We start from the raw sequence: 14,627 nt of genomic DNA, 5'->3' as shown, positions 1-14,627 counted from the left end.
TCTTCTTGAGTTTCATGTGTTTAGCAAATTGTATCTTATATCTTGGGTATCCTAAGTTTCTGGGCTAATATCCACTTATCAGTGAGTACATATTGCATACACTAGCAAAATTTTGCTGAAAGGACCCAGATAGAGCTGTCTCTTGTGAGACTATTCCGGGGCCTAGCAAACACAGAAGTAGATGCTCATAGTCAGCTATTGGATGGATCACAGGGCCCCCAATGGAGGAGCTAGAGAAAGTACCCAAGGAGCTAGAGGGATCTGCAATCCTATAGGTGGAACAACAATATGAACTAACCAAAACCCCCCTGGAGCTTGTGTCTCTAGCTGCATATGAATCAGAAAATGGCCTAGTCAGCCATCAGTGGAAATAGAAGCCCATTGGGTCCTGCAAACTTTATATGCCTCAGTACAGGGGAACGACAGGGCCAAGAAGTGGGAGTGGGAGGGAGTGGAGGGGAGCGTGGGGGTGACTTTTGGGATAGCATTGGAAATGTAAATGAAATAAATACCCAATTTAAAAAAAATAAAGAAATACTGCAAAATCTGAAGCAAGAACCTTGGGAGTCTAACAGGTCATTCCTGTGACAAGCTTAAGCTCAGAGGAAATGTCGTGTAACTTTGAATCACAGATGCATTATATGGGAGAGTTTCCTACATATTTTTAGTCCTTTTTCCTTTACGAAATAGTGATATACCATTCAACTAAGTGATACATATAAATTGATAAAATATTACAGAGTAGGTATTTTCATATGTGTCAGAAACTATTGTTTTCATTGAGGAAGAGAAACAGAGACACACAAAGAGAGACAGAGACAGAGAGATAAACACAGAGGGGATCCCAATTGATTTTAATGAGGTTTTGTCAACTAGAATGGCTCATGACTAAAAGCACACAGCACATGTTGGAAGATCGGGAATAATATTTCCTATGCCCCAATTAAGTGCAGTTTCCATTTCACTCTCCTCTATATCATACTTAATTTTACATAGTTCCACTGGCTCTTCATCAAATCTATCTTTCAATGTCAATTGATATTTACTGATCTTCATAGTAGGCATAACTATAAGATATCCAATATTGCACCAAACAGACAATTTATGCCCTCATTGAAGGTCATTGAAGTAGCCATCATAAAGAACAATGTGAATTAGCAAAATGATGCAGACAACATGTTAAATGATGATAATCCTAAGTAAATGACTCATGGAAACAAGATGGGACAAGTCTACCATAGTAACCAAGATGAGAGGGGCCCTCCTGAGTGCACTGTCCAGGGAGGGTTGTTCCAGGCACAGAGGGCAATAAGTGAATACAGCCTGATGTGATCTGGCAAAAATAAAATCAAACCGGATAAGTAAAGATTTGAAACAACCATTGCGAATATCATAAGGGCATGAGAGGGAAAGTCACCTATACTGTAAAAGCCCGACTCTTGCTGTGTACAAGCAAGGAAACGATTCGGCAGAGTAATTATGGTACAGGCAAGAGAAACGGGTGGCTTAGACTAGTGTGCACATAGAGGAGGTGGTCAAGGTGAAAAGCTTTTGCATATATTTAGAGTGTAGATCCAAGTTTACAGTAATAGTTGCCAATGTGGTACTTTGGTGCCAGCTCTCCAACTGCTCTAACTCTCATTTACTTCAATCATGGAAGCCAAGGACTAATGTTAAATTTAATCAAGTGTCCTAGTTTTCTAATTTACATTCTGTTTATTTCTTAGAACTCATCCCACAGACAATAAATCTCAAACAATCTTCAGAATTTGGAATATGATGTTTTAGCCCTCTTTCATCATGACTGGAAATTCATTTAAATAATTAGTGTTTTGAACAGAGTCTAAAGAACAATGTCTAAAGTTTGACCGTATGCAATTAAAAGTATCTCCTAGTCTTTGTGTGTGATAGAATTACCTTATAAATCTCTATACTATTAAATTAATTCCCAGGACATTCTGATGTGGAACAGCAGTGTATGGGGTAGAGTAGCCCTATCATTTATTACTTATGTCACTCCTCACTTGTGGACACCTTCTAAGGGAGAATTTTGCCTTTCATGGTTTTTCAGTCCCTCAAAGTGATAAACAGGTTGTTCTTATCTTCTCTTAAGAAACCAAAGAAGGGCTGGTGAGATGGCTCAGTCGTTAAGAGCACCGACTCCTCTTCCGAAGGTCCCGAGTTCAAATCCCAGCAACCACATGGTGGCTCACAACCATCCATAATGAAATCTCATGCCCTCTTCTGGAGTGTCTGAGGACAGCTACAGTGTACTTACATATAATAAATAAATAAATCTTAAAAAAAAAAAAGCTGTCTTAAAAAAAAAAAAAAAGAAACCAAAGAAATGTCAAAGAGCTGACTTTCCACCAGACTGCCAAGGGATATTGACTAGGTTTTAATAACAGATAATGATTTTAGATTTATCTTTACAAATGCTTATGTTTTCTTATTCTTAATTTGTCTTACTTTGGCCTGTAGACAGTAGAAATGTAGACAGTATAGGCTAAAACCCAATGATCTCTTGTCTGTAACAACAGATATTACAGAGGAATGCCCTCAGATTTATCATATAATGAAAGGCAATCAGGCTATTGTTTAGCTCAATCACAGACACGTGATTCTATTTGATGTTCTCAAGCAAGCCAACGTCGACATTTCACTGTTAGAATTTACCCTGTCAGAATCTGGGGGGGGGGGGGGAATTGTAGACATAGATGAATAAACACATGGTGAATTTCTTTAGGATCAAAGTTCAACCCACTCCATGGTTAATGTCTGGTTATTTTCATAATAATGTGCTTTATATATAAGTTTTAGGAAACAACTTACATTAAATCACTAGTAATACTGAATTTTAATTTGTTCTACAGGGATATTATCAGGCTGTCCATTTAAATAAATGCATAATAATAATAATGAATATCTGGCCTTCAGATAAGATAGATGGAAACATATTTACTAGAATGTTTTAAATAGATATGACTATAAACTGTTTTAGAACTAATATGATTTTTTTCCTTTTTGACACTTGAGAAATGTGACGTACAAATCTTTCCCCTTTTCTATTAGCTCCTACTAACATAAAATTTGTATCTCCTTGAAGCATATAAAATGTGTAAATTTTATAAAACCTTCAAATATAGAAAGTCACAGAAGCAGCGTATGCTATCGAAAATTTACTTGTGAAAACACAATTGATCTTTAGACTCAGTGTTTTGGCGTTTTTATTACTACTTGGCTTTTAAAAAGACATTCAGGCAATGAGCGTATTCACTTCAAGGTAAAAGCATACATAGTAATCTATATCTTAGTTAGCAATTTGTCTTCTAATTGGCATGTTCAGATAATCATAGCTTTTAGTTGTTAACACAAAAATATAAAAATAATAACTATATTTGCAAACAAGGTAGGTAAGTGTGTATAGTATGAAATGACAAGGCAGAGACCATGTTCATTTACAAATGACTCTGAGCACCCACCAGTGTGCTGGGTGTGGCCCCCAGGCTCTCCTAACTTTATTGTTCCCAGATGGTTTTTATTTTATTTTCTGTTTCTTGAACACATCTCTGCCCACACCTTACCAACTCTGGATGTTGTGTTGTCCCTTAAAACAGACTGGTGGTAACTGAACTTTAGCGAAACAGGATCATTCTAATCCCCTCTCCTACAATTCATTATTTGGGAAACTGAGGTCTTTTGCATCCACTGAGAAGCATGAGTTTAGAGATAAGAGATGCTGATCCTTTGGTAAATGTTCTTATCACACTGTGTGAGAGCTCTCACGGTGCTAGTTAAGTAGTGTGCTTTTTAATAATGAGTGTAGGCAAATGCTGCAATCACTTACTCTCCTCTCACCTAAGCAAAGAACAGGCACTTGCAAGCACTGAAGGCAGAGTTAAGAAGTTGAGGGTTCATACTGCTCTTTCAGAGGACAGGACCTTTGTGCCCAGAACCCAAGATTGGTGTTCAGGACCTACATGAGGTAGTTCATAACTGCTTGTAGCTATAGGTCCAGAGGACAGCATTCCCTCTTCTGGACTCTAGAAGTAACTGTTATAATGTGAACAGAAAACACACACACAAACACACACACACACACACACACACACACACAGAGACATGTACACATAGACACACACACATAATTTCAAAAGTTAGATATAAATTATAAGTGATCTTTAAGAATTTTGCTATAAAAAGTAAATATTTCTCTTTTTTATTCAACTCTTACTTTTCCACCAATTTTAGCTATTTTACAAGTACTCATTTTCTTGAATTTAAAACTATATATCTTCTTTACATAAATGACTATTATGAACATGCAGACACGATTGTCTTTACATATTATAATACAAACCTTCTTTAATAATGTTGTTTTTTTGTATTTACCTTCCCATGAAGAATGTTTGACCTTTAGAATGTAAGCATTTTGAAGCATCACATTAAAATTTATAACTAATGATTTTAGATGTTGGGGTATTTTATGTTTTCAAAATTATGACAAAATCTACAGGTTATTATAAAAATAACCTTTATTTAGGGATATTACATGCTCCAACTCCACATTACATGTGCAGCTGTTTAGAATTTTCCTTCCCATGTGGCTTTTGAGTGTATTTTCAGGTTGTCTCTGTTATAAAGGTTGAGTAGTTTGAGTCTTCTTTTTCCTCTGTTACCCCAAACCATAGAATTCCACAGAAGACATAATCAGTAGGATTTCTACAAACAAAACAAAACAAAACTTTCTTCTGCTTCTAGAGATTCAACCAAGTTAAAAAAATTTCACCTACAAGAGAACACAAGTAACCCTCTAGTCCAGTTAGAAGTGGAAATTCATGCACCAGATTTTAGAATCCTGGTCAGTCCTCCCAAGACCTGCAAAAGAAAGGCAACCTCTCTTCCTCTTCTCCCATACATCTCCCACCTTTCTCTGTCCTCTGAGGCATTGCCTATACTTCTGTTTTGTAAGTGAATTCCACTCTAGTCTAGTTCCAATTTTTTAATCGTATTGTTTGTATCTCATGCTGTTTGGGGGTAATGGGAGGAAAAACAAAAATGATTCCCTTGGCCTACCTGTTTTGTACAGTTAGCATCTAGAAATATTTCTCATCAAAGAAAGTGGCACATCTTTGTGGCGGTTAACTTACCACTGTTGTAACTGATTAAGAAGCGACTAGTTACTTCTTTCTCTTTTCTCTGAGTTTCTGCTGCTCCCTGATGTCTGAATCAGGCAAGCCATAATTACGAACTGGGTTTGTCCCACCAGAAATGATGCCAAATCCCTTGTGTTGTCTCCTAAGCTGAGGCAAAGCCGCAGCCTACCACTAAGAAGGGCATAGACTCTGGATGGTCTCCTTTCCGCCTACAAAGTGGAGCATATATTCACCTTTGCACAGGGATTGCTTAAAACATTTGGCTTTTATTCAGCTCAGTCATGGTACTTAAAGTCACTAGAGTCAGAAATGCTTCTTGGGATTAGTACTCCTTATTTGGATTTCCTTCCATGTAGCATACTCACTGGGCTATGATCTCCACCCTGAGTTTAGATGATTACAGTTTCCTTCAAGTTGTCTCAGGCTTTGAGGACTTACAATCTAACCTAAGACACATGTGGATGTACTAATGCTGGCAGACCTGTGTGGGTCATGGCTCTGAACCTTCCAGAGGTGCTGAACTGCTAGGATGAAAAGCACCCCAATCCTGAACCCTTGATCTCATCCTCAGAGTACCGAACTGGAGCTGGTTACCACAAACAGAGCCTACTCTACCCATTCCCTGTTCTGCCGTCAACATTTGAGTAAGCTCTGAACATCCTCAAGCGCACCCTTTAAATATGCAGAAAATAATATTTTCCACAGTCTAAGTTGAGTAGAAGCTATTGGTGAAGTGCCTTGTAATTAACACCATGTCAGTTTAAAGCAGACCCTGTTTAAAGAACCAGAAGAAGCTAACCATGAGAAATAGGAGTGTCACACTGTAGCACAGTGAACAGCTGTGGCCTAGATCTGATGAGCTATAACAGTGAGTGGTGCTCTCAATTTTAAATCAATCCTGTGAAGGGCCTGAATGGCAAATCTTGAGTAGCTATTTTTAAATATCCATGTATAAAATTAAAGAAGTTTCTTTTATATACAGAACAGTAGATGTAGGCATTAAACACTTGACCTAAATGTTTCCAAATGTATCCAAAGCCCTTCGGTCTATAAATTAACTGTGGAGGTTGAGTTTTTCTTTCGTTGTTTTGCTTTTTGTTTTGTTAAGAGAGCACAAGATGTATTCAAAGGTTCAGATAACGTTTTATTTCAGTTGGGGCTTCTATCCAAGTTTGGTTCACAATGATTTAGAAACTACCAAACACATGTTAGTGGCAGAAAAGGACCAGATGATTGGTAACCAAAGCTACATTGCCCTAGGAAAGGGGAAGAGAATTGAGAGTTGCGGGTGGATTTGGGGGTGTTGTAACTGGAAGATCAAATGGGGAGAGAGAGGGAAGAGAGGGCTTGAGAAGGAAAACAACAAGGGAGAGGCAGCTAAAGCTAAGAGCCACTTAAAGTGCTGTATGGAAACCTAATACAGAAGAATCTTGCTAGCATATAACATAATGTTATAACATGTAACATATATGCATTTATAAAGGCTTTCTAAATAAAATCACTGAATAATGGAGGGAAAGAGCCCCATCTGGATATCTTTCTTCACCAAATGAAGTTTCTGGTACCAGGATTTGGTTCCATCTAATTGAGTTGCTGGCCAAAGCAATCCCATGGAAATCCACAAATAACCCAGGTTGTTGCCAAGACTACTGCCTGCTCTCCACAAACTGACAGAGAGGTCCCACTGCTGAAGATAACATACATAACACATTGAACATAGAGAAGGTGAACTGGTGCCTACAAGCACCCTTACCCCACTGACTCATTCGTGTTCATGTTACTACAAGGGACTCTGTCAGCTAACAAAAAAAAAAAAAAAGAAACATAATCACAAACCCAGCCACAGTCCATTTGGTCTACATTGCTGTCCTGCCTTCAAGATATGCTAGGGCAGTGGTGGCACAAAGCTTGTATGGTTAATCTACCAATGTCTAATTTGACTTAAGCTCCACTCCAAGAGATGGAACCCACACCCAACGCTGCTTTGGTGGTCACGAACATGTGACTAGATAGGAAACGTAGGGTAATATTATTTTTAATAATGTAGCAATAAAATGACTTCTAATATTATTCTGTTACATTCATAAATCAATACCTTATTTGGTTATCATTAGAGATGCTTGATCCTGAAGCAAATGGGAACAAACACAGACCCACAGTGAGTAAATATACAGATAATAAAAGACCTTGGAGCACTCAGCCTAACATGAGATGTTTCCACTAAAACCCTCTGGTTGTGGCTTAGGGAACTCTGCAGAAGAGGAGGCAGAAAGAGTATAAGAGCCAGAGAAGTTGCAAGACACCAAGAAAAAAAAAAAATGTTCTTAAACACAACACAACAGCCACACATATGAACTCACAGAGACTATGATAGCATGTACAGGGACTGCATGAGTATGTGCCAGATGGGGTTCTGGAGCTGAGATAAGTGAACACATGCCCTCATCTCTAACTGAGTCTCACAGAGTAAACACACATCTCCAAGGGCAGGCTCTATATCCATCAGTAGACGTCCAGTACAAACCAAGCTCAATAACATCCTTGGGGGTTCTTTTTCTCATAATATCAAGTCAAGACATTCATTTTTACCTTGCAGATCTTTTTGTGTATATGTTGTGCACCAGTTTCTTGCATTCATGAGATTCCTATATGTGTGTACATGTGTATTTCTGAGTCTATGTGTTTCTTGTGCCTTTTCTTCTGTTAATTTGGTTTATTCTAATTTGATTTGTTTGTTTTTAACTTATTTTATTATTATCACTTATCTGCCTCTTGTCCGTTTAAAAGGTTACCCTCATATATATATACACAGATAAAATTTTGAAGGAATAAATAAAATCTTTTGTTATATCACTACTATGATATGTTTACCATTTTCCATTTAACTAACTCATTGATGACCTCACTTATTTCTGCATGTAGATGATTAGGTATTTTAAGATCTGTGACATTATGAACTAAAATAACAATGCTCTACTCTAAGAATCTAGAACTTGCTAATTTTAAAACTATTTAAGCAACATTATTTCATCCATTTGTTATTTTTTCATTAATTTAATTATTCATGTTACATCCCAACTGTAGCTCCCTCTTCTTTCCTCCCTGTAACTTCCTCTCAGACCCTTCCCACACTTCCTCCTCTCCACCTCTCCAGAGAAAGGAAGTCCCCCACATCCCTGGTACCAACCCACTCTGGTACATCAAGTAACAACAGGACTAAGTATATCTTCTCCCTCTGAGACTGGACAAGGCAGCCTAGCTAGGGGAAAGGAATCCAAAGGCAGATACCAGAATACAACAGAAAAGATGTACTTAGTCAGAGACAGCTCCTACTGTAATTGTTAGGGAATCTTCCTGAAGACCAAGCTACCCATCTGTTGCATATGTGTAGGGGGCCTAGGTACAGCTCCTGGATGCTTCTTGGATAGTGGTTCAGTCTCTGTGAGTGCCATGATCCCAGGTTAGTTGGCTCTGTAAATCTTCCTGTGATGCTCTTGATCTCTCTAGCTCCTTCAGTCCTTACCTGTTTGTTTTCAAGAAGAGTCATAAAGAGTATGGGTCCAGGTGGGAGGGGAAGAAGAGAAAAAGTGGGAAGAGGGGAAGGAGGGGAAACTAATCCAAATATATTACAGGAAATAAATCATTATCAAAAATTTTAAAAATTCTCTATGCTCACGATTGATAAATAAAAGGTATTATAAACAGACTTCTTTATCTTAGTACATCAATTACTTTATCAATAGATTTCATAAAATATTAAGGAGTTAGGAAATACCAAAAAAAAAAAAGAAGAAGAAGAAGAATGTATCATTTTTAAATCAGTAAACTGGCAAATTTTTAAAAGACTTATTTAAACATGTGTGTGTGTGTTCATACACATGTGTATGTGAGTGTGTGTGTGAAAGTACTATGCTTGCAAACATGGAAACCAGGTGTCCTCATCCAGCCCTCTCAGCCTTTTGAGGCAGAACTTCTCTGATCCTAGTGTTTGTTTGTTTGTTTTCAACTTTTCAGTTATGTAGGGCACAAGCAAGCCTTACATATCCTAGTCTCTGTCCCACAACCTTGAAATTAGAGTTAAATGTGTATACACGAGGTCTGGCTGGGTACATGTGTACTGGAGTTATAAGTATGTACATAATGCCTGGCTTGGTACATGTGTACTAGAATTATATGTGTGCACACACTGCTTGGCTTAGTAAATGTGTGCTTGGATCCTAACTCTAGTGCTCACAATAGTACAGAAAGCACTGTTAACCGCAAAGCCATCTCTCCACCCCTGAAAACCTTTTAAGAGTCAATACCCTGCAATATATATGGATGAGTATGCACCATACATTATTCATAGTCAAAAAGTAAGTTACAGCTAACTTACAGGCAGTGTCTATTAAATTTAAATTTTCATGGGAAATTAAAGCTACTTACCTTGGAAAACAATTTCGAAAACAAAACATTAACATGCAGGGATCCGTGCACACAATCACATGTAAGTGTGCAGTCATGCTGTTAGCAGGAAAGCAGACTCCATAGACAAAGGGATGTGAGTACTGAACGGAAGTTCATAATTTCACCCACTGGGCTATGGAGCAGCTATTTACAAGCATGAATTTAATCTGTGGATACCCAGAGGGAGAAATGTACAGGATATGTTGTTAAACAGACAAAATTAGAATTTACAAAGTAACAAGTACTGAATGGTCTAATTTTAATAAAAACATTTATAAAAATTAAAAGTTCTATTTCTATGGGTTTATATGTTTGTGTGGAACCTTATACATAGAAGGCCTCAAGCTAGGACCCTATAGATAAAGTGAAATTGGCTGCTATTTACACTTGCAATCTGGAAAAACACTTTAACAAATTCTAAATATACTTATCTCATAAAAATGTAACATTTCACTATGTATTGATTACTTTAGTTATTTTAGTATAACCAATACATAGGGATACAATCTTCATTTTTCTAAGTATAACAGTTATCTGAGCATCATTTTTGAAGGTCCAATCCATTCTCTAAAAAGTCACCTGTACTCTCTGTGAAACCTGCACTCACATGAACAAATATCTACACTGGGGTCTCTGCTGTGTTATACTGATCGGTGTCATTCTAAACTGCTATCACACTACCTTCAAGTTCTGAAGCTTTATAAAGCAGCCTACTGCATCGTTTTTAATTTCTACCTTTCTTCTCATTGTAACTTTCATGGGTATTAACCATATGTATCGTTTATTTTTTAACATTTATTTACTTAAATTTTATTTTATGTGTATGTGTGTTTATATTTACACCATGTACACACAGTGTTCACAGGACTTGGGAGAGATTCAGACCCTCGGCAACTGATGATACTGTCAGTTGAGGGCCACCATGAGGGTGGCAGACCCTCTGCAACTGATGATACTGTCAGTTGAGGGCCACCATGAGGGTGGCAGACCCTTGGCAACTGATGATACTGTCAGTTGACGGCCACCATGAGGGTGGTGAAACCAAACCAAGTCCTCTGCAAGAGCAGCAGATTCTGAGTCATCTCTGAAGCTTGTAACAGGCATGTTTTGCCACATAAACATGAATACCATTTTCCAAAGTTAAAAAAAATTAATTGGGGATATACTTAAGTTACAATTTGTAAGAAATTAATATTACACTTTTTGTAACTTTATCTTACTTCAAATCATATATTTCTTTTGCCCTTGAGAAATATTTTTTTTATTTTCTTCTCCTTCTTACATATTTTTGAGAATGAGTTGCAAAAACAATTAAACAACCTTAATCCACTTTATCTGAATGAAATGACTAAATTCACTATTTTATAACTTAAACTTTATAACTTTATTATCTTAAATAATATAGAAAACTACAATGTTAGGGGCTAGAAATGGTCAGACAGTTTCAGATCTGAGGAATGGTCTGCCTTCACAATTGATAAATCAATGTGCTTTATTTAACGTCTTTGATGTTCTTTGATGGTTGTATTTTTTGTTTGTCCTATGCTAATGATGTTTCGATCTCTATAATATAACATAACATGGAACTGGTTAATCACAGTTTTTATGACCTCTCTTAAGAAGTTTCTAGACCACATATAGTACATCTTCCAATATATAGTTTACTGACATAATATTACATGCAACAATCTTTTAAGAATATCTCTGTGTTTAGGTTACTTTCAAGATAAATGTCAACAACAGGATAAAACCTCAACATATGAATAGAAAATTATAACAAAGTGAAACTGGTATACCAAGAAATTACAAACTATTAATTTACTTCTTTGCTTTTTCTCTTTTGTCTTTATAGTAGGACTCTATCTTTAACTCATCAACATTTTCAAATGTATGATACATCTTAAGAAACACACTAGTTGTTAAGACTATAAAAAGGAACACCAGTTGAGTATACAAGTAAGCCAACATCGGACACATAGGTGAGACCTCCAAGTGTCAACAGGCTGCCCATATCTCCAAGGTCTGCTGAGACAAAGACAGAGATTTCAGCAAAGGCCTGGGGGGGGGGGATGGTTATCTTCAGAATGAAGGAAGGGTAAGAGTTAGTAAATAGATGGACAGAGACAAAGGTTACAAGCAGATGTTTCCCTGTGGCAATATTCACACACATAAGTGCAAGGCTAACAAAAATATAGACTTAGAGTTGTTTTGTTTTATTACTTTTAACCCAGGACATGATAAATATAAATGAGTAAGAAGCCAATATTCCCCCTGCACTCATACTAATTGCAAATATTAAAAAAATAACAGCATCTGTTAATGAAAACTCCTACTGCCAGGACAGATGCAGCTCTAACTATAGATTCTAAACAGAAGTCCTAATTGTTATTATATGAACTTAAAGTACCTTTAAATTATAATTTCCTCTACTCGGTCTTCTGTAATCCTTAAAGTATTTAAAGATGCCAAAGCAGTAATCTATTTTACCCCTTTTTAAAAAGAATTCACCTAATAACAACTAAATGGATATTGCCAATTGAAGACCAAGTTAGATTTCCATGGGGAATGTTTTTTTTTTTTCTCCTAGATGAAATAGGCTAAAAACTTATAGGATCTGAGGATGTACTAAAATATTTAATATGCAGAGCTTGCAGAAAAGTAAAAAGCTAAGACTTCAAAGGGGTCACAGGGGCCAAGCAAAATGGTCTTTCTGGCAGAACAAATACTAAGTAATCCAAATGCTATCCAGCATTAAGAACTTTTGCTCTCTGTACCAACCCTCCTCAAGAACTCTGTATGTGTTCTCCTTCTCCTCCTGTCATGTTTCCCACACACTGTCATGCTCGGTCAGTCTAGGCTTATCTGTGCCATCTCAGTGTCTGGCTTTAGTTTCTCAAGAGTCTCCTCAAACTCTCCTCAATGTTTTCTCTGAGCATTCTACTCATGTCAAACTTGCCATTATTTGAAGTAATAGTACCAACTACATGCTTCTTGTCCTCCTCCATCAGAAATGGTTTGTATGTGGTGTCAGGCACTGTGCTAAATGACAGGGAACTGTTGGCTAGGAGAAACCTCCTCTCAAACTCAGCCTAGGCTCAGGTGATAACCCAGTGAGGAAAACCTCTCCCTGGCAAGCATGAAACCCTGTGTGTAGGTCTTATATCCCACAAAAAGTTGGATGCCTATTGAGACATCTGTAATCCCTGAACTCTTACAGCGCCGAGGAGGGTAGAGGCACAGGAATGCATGGAAGCGTCTGGACCAGCTAGTCTGGTTTGCACATTGTAATCAAGAAAACCTGTTTCAAGTCATCTGCCAGAGAAGGACCAAAAATCCTAGTTGTCCTCTGAGCTCCATTTGTATCCCAGTGTAGGACAAGACAGAATTAACATTTATGCACAAGGTATGGGAATATACACACAGAGAGAAAGAGAAAAAGAGAATAAAATTGTCAGCTCTGAAAACATATACATAAATATACATAAAAGTAACATTATATATACTAAACAGAATATATTTATGTATTTGTGTGTATACACATATATGTGTATGTGAACATGTACATATATACATACACATATATACATACATACATACATACATACATACATGTATACATATATGTATACATACATGTATGTATATATGTGTATGTATATATGTACATGTTCACATACATATGTACACATATATGTATGTGTACACGTATATAAATATGAAAGGGCTATATGGCAGGGTTTGGAGGTAGGAAAGGGAAGGAGGACACAATATGTTTATATTGTCACCTTACAAAACATAAATAATTATGATTTTAAAATCAAAAGGGAAAGTAACTTGTTTTACTGAGGTGTGGAGAGATATAACAATTTACAACACAAGGTGCTGTATTAGCATTCCAGCAATGTGCCCTTAGGGCAGTAGAGGCAAGATTGGTTCATCTAGCTAGTTCTCCTTACTTTTTAACTATTCCATGCAATGAAAATACTTTCCTTTCTGCATCTGCACTCTCAGCAAATAATCCAAGGACACCAAGCACATTGGCCTATTGTGATTAGATGGGTGAAGTATGTTTACCATGAGAAGGAGAAAAATGTTATTCTGGTTTTCTACAAAATATGAGATACTCCTAAGATTTAAAGATATCTTTTTAAAAGGGGTAACACTAAAGTCAGGCTCTGTCTAAAAAAATGCAGTCTTTGTAATTTATCCAAATTCATTTGATGACAATAAGCCTAAGCCTTATTTTTTTTTAAATGAGCATAGCTGTGTTTTAATAAAACTTTATTTATGATATGAGGAAGAGATTTGTATATTTTCTGGCTTTTTTCTATAGTGAAATACAACACTATCCTTTTGAAGTGAGCAAATGATCAACCTACTTTGTAATTGGTTAATTATAATTTATTTTCCCACTCAGTTTGCTCCACATGTTGATAATTTTTTTATTAATAATTATTTTTATTAGGTATTTTCTTCATTTACATTTCCAATGCTATCCCAAAAGTCCCCCATGCCCTCCCCACAACTTCCCTCCCCCACCCACTCCTACTTCGTGGCCCTGTACTTAGGCATATAAAGTTTGCAAGACCAATTGGTCTCTCTTTCCACTGATGGCCGACTACATCATCTTCTGATACATATGCAGCTATAGACATGAGCTCCAGGGGGTACTGGTTAGTTCATATTGTTGTTCCATCTATAGGGTTGCAGATCCCTTTAGCTCCTTGGGTACTTTCAATAGATCCTCCATTGGGGACCCTGTGTTCCATCAAATATCTGACTGTGAGCATCCACTTCTGTGTCTGCTAGGCCCAAGAATAGCCTCATAAGAGACAGCAATATCAGGGTCCTTTCAGCAAAATCTTGCTAGTGTATGCAATGGTGTCAGTGTTTGGAAGCTGATTATGGGATGGATCCCCAGGTATGGCAGTCTCTAGATGGTCCATCCTTTCTTCTCAGCTCCAAACTTTGTCTCTGTAACTCCTTCCATGGGTGTTTTGTTCCCAGTTCTAAGAAGGGGCAAAG

This window comes from Mus caroli, chromosome 10 (genome assembly GCF_900094665.2).
Source record: "Mus caroli chromosome 10, CAROLI_EIJ_v1.1, whole genome shotgun sequence".
Taxonomy (NCBI): domain Eukaryota; kingdom Metazoa; phylum Chordata; class Mammalia; order Rodentia; family Muridae; genus Mus; species Mus caroli.
Note: the sequence above shows the minus strand (reverse complement) of the source record.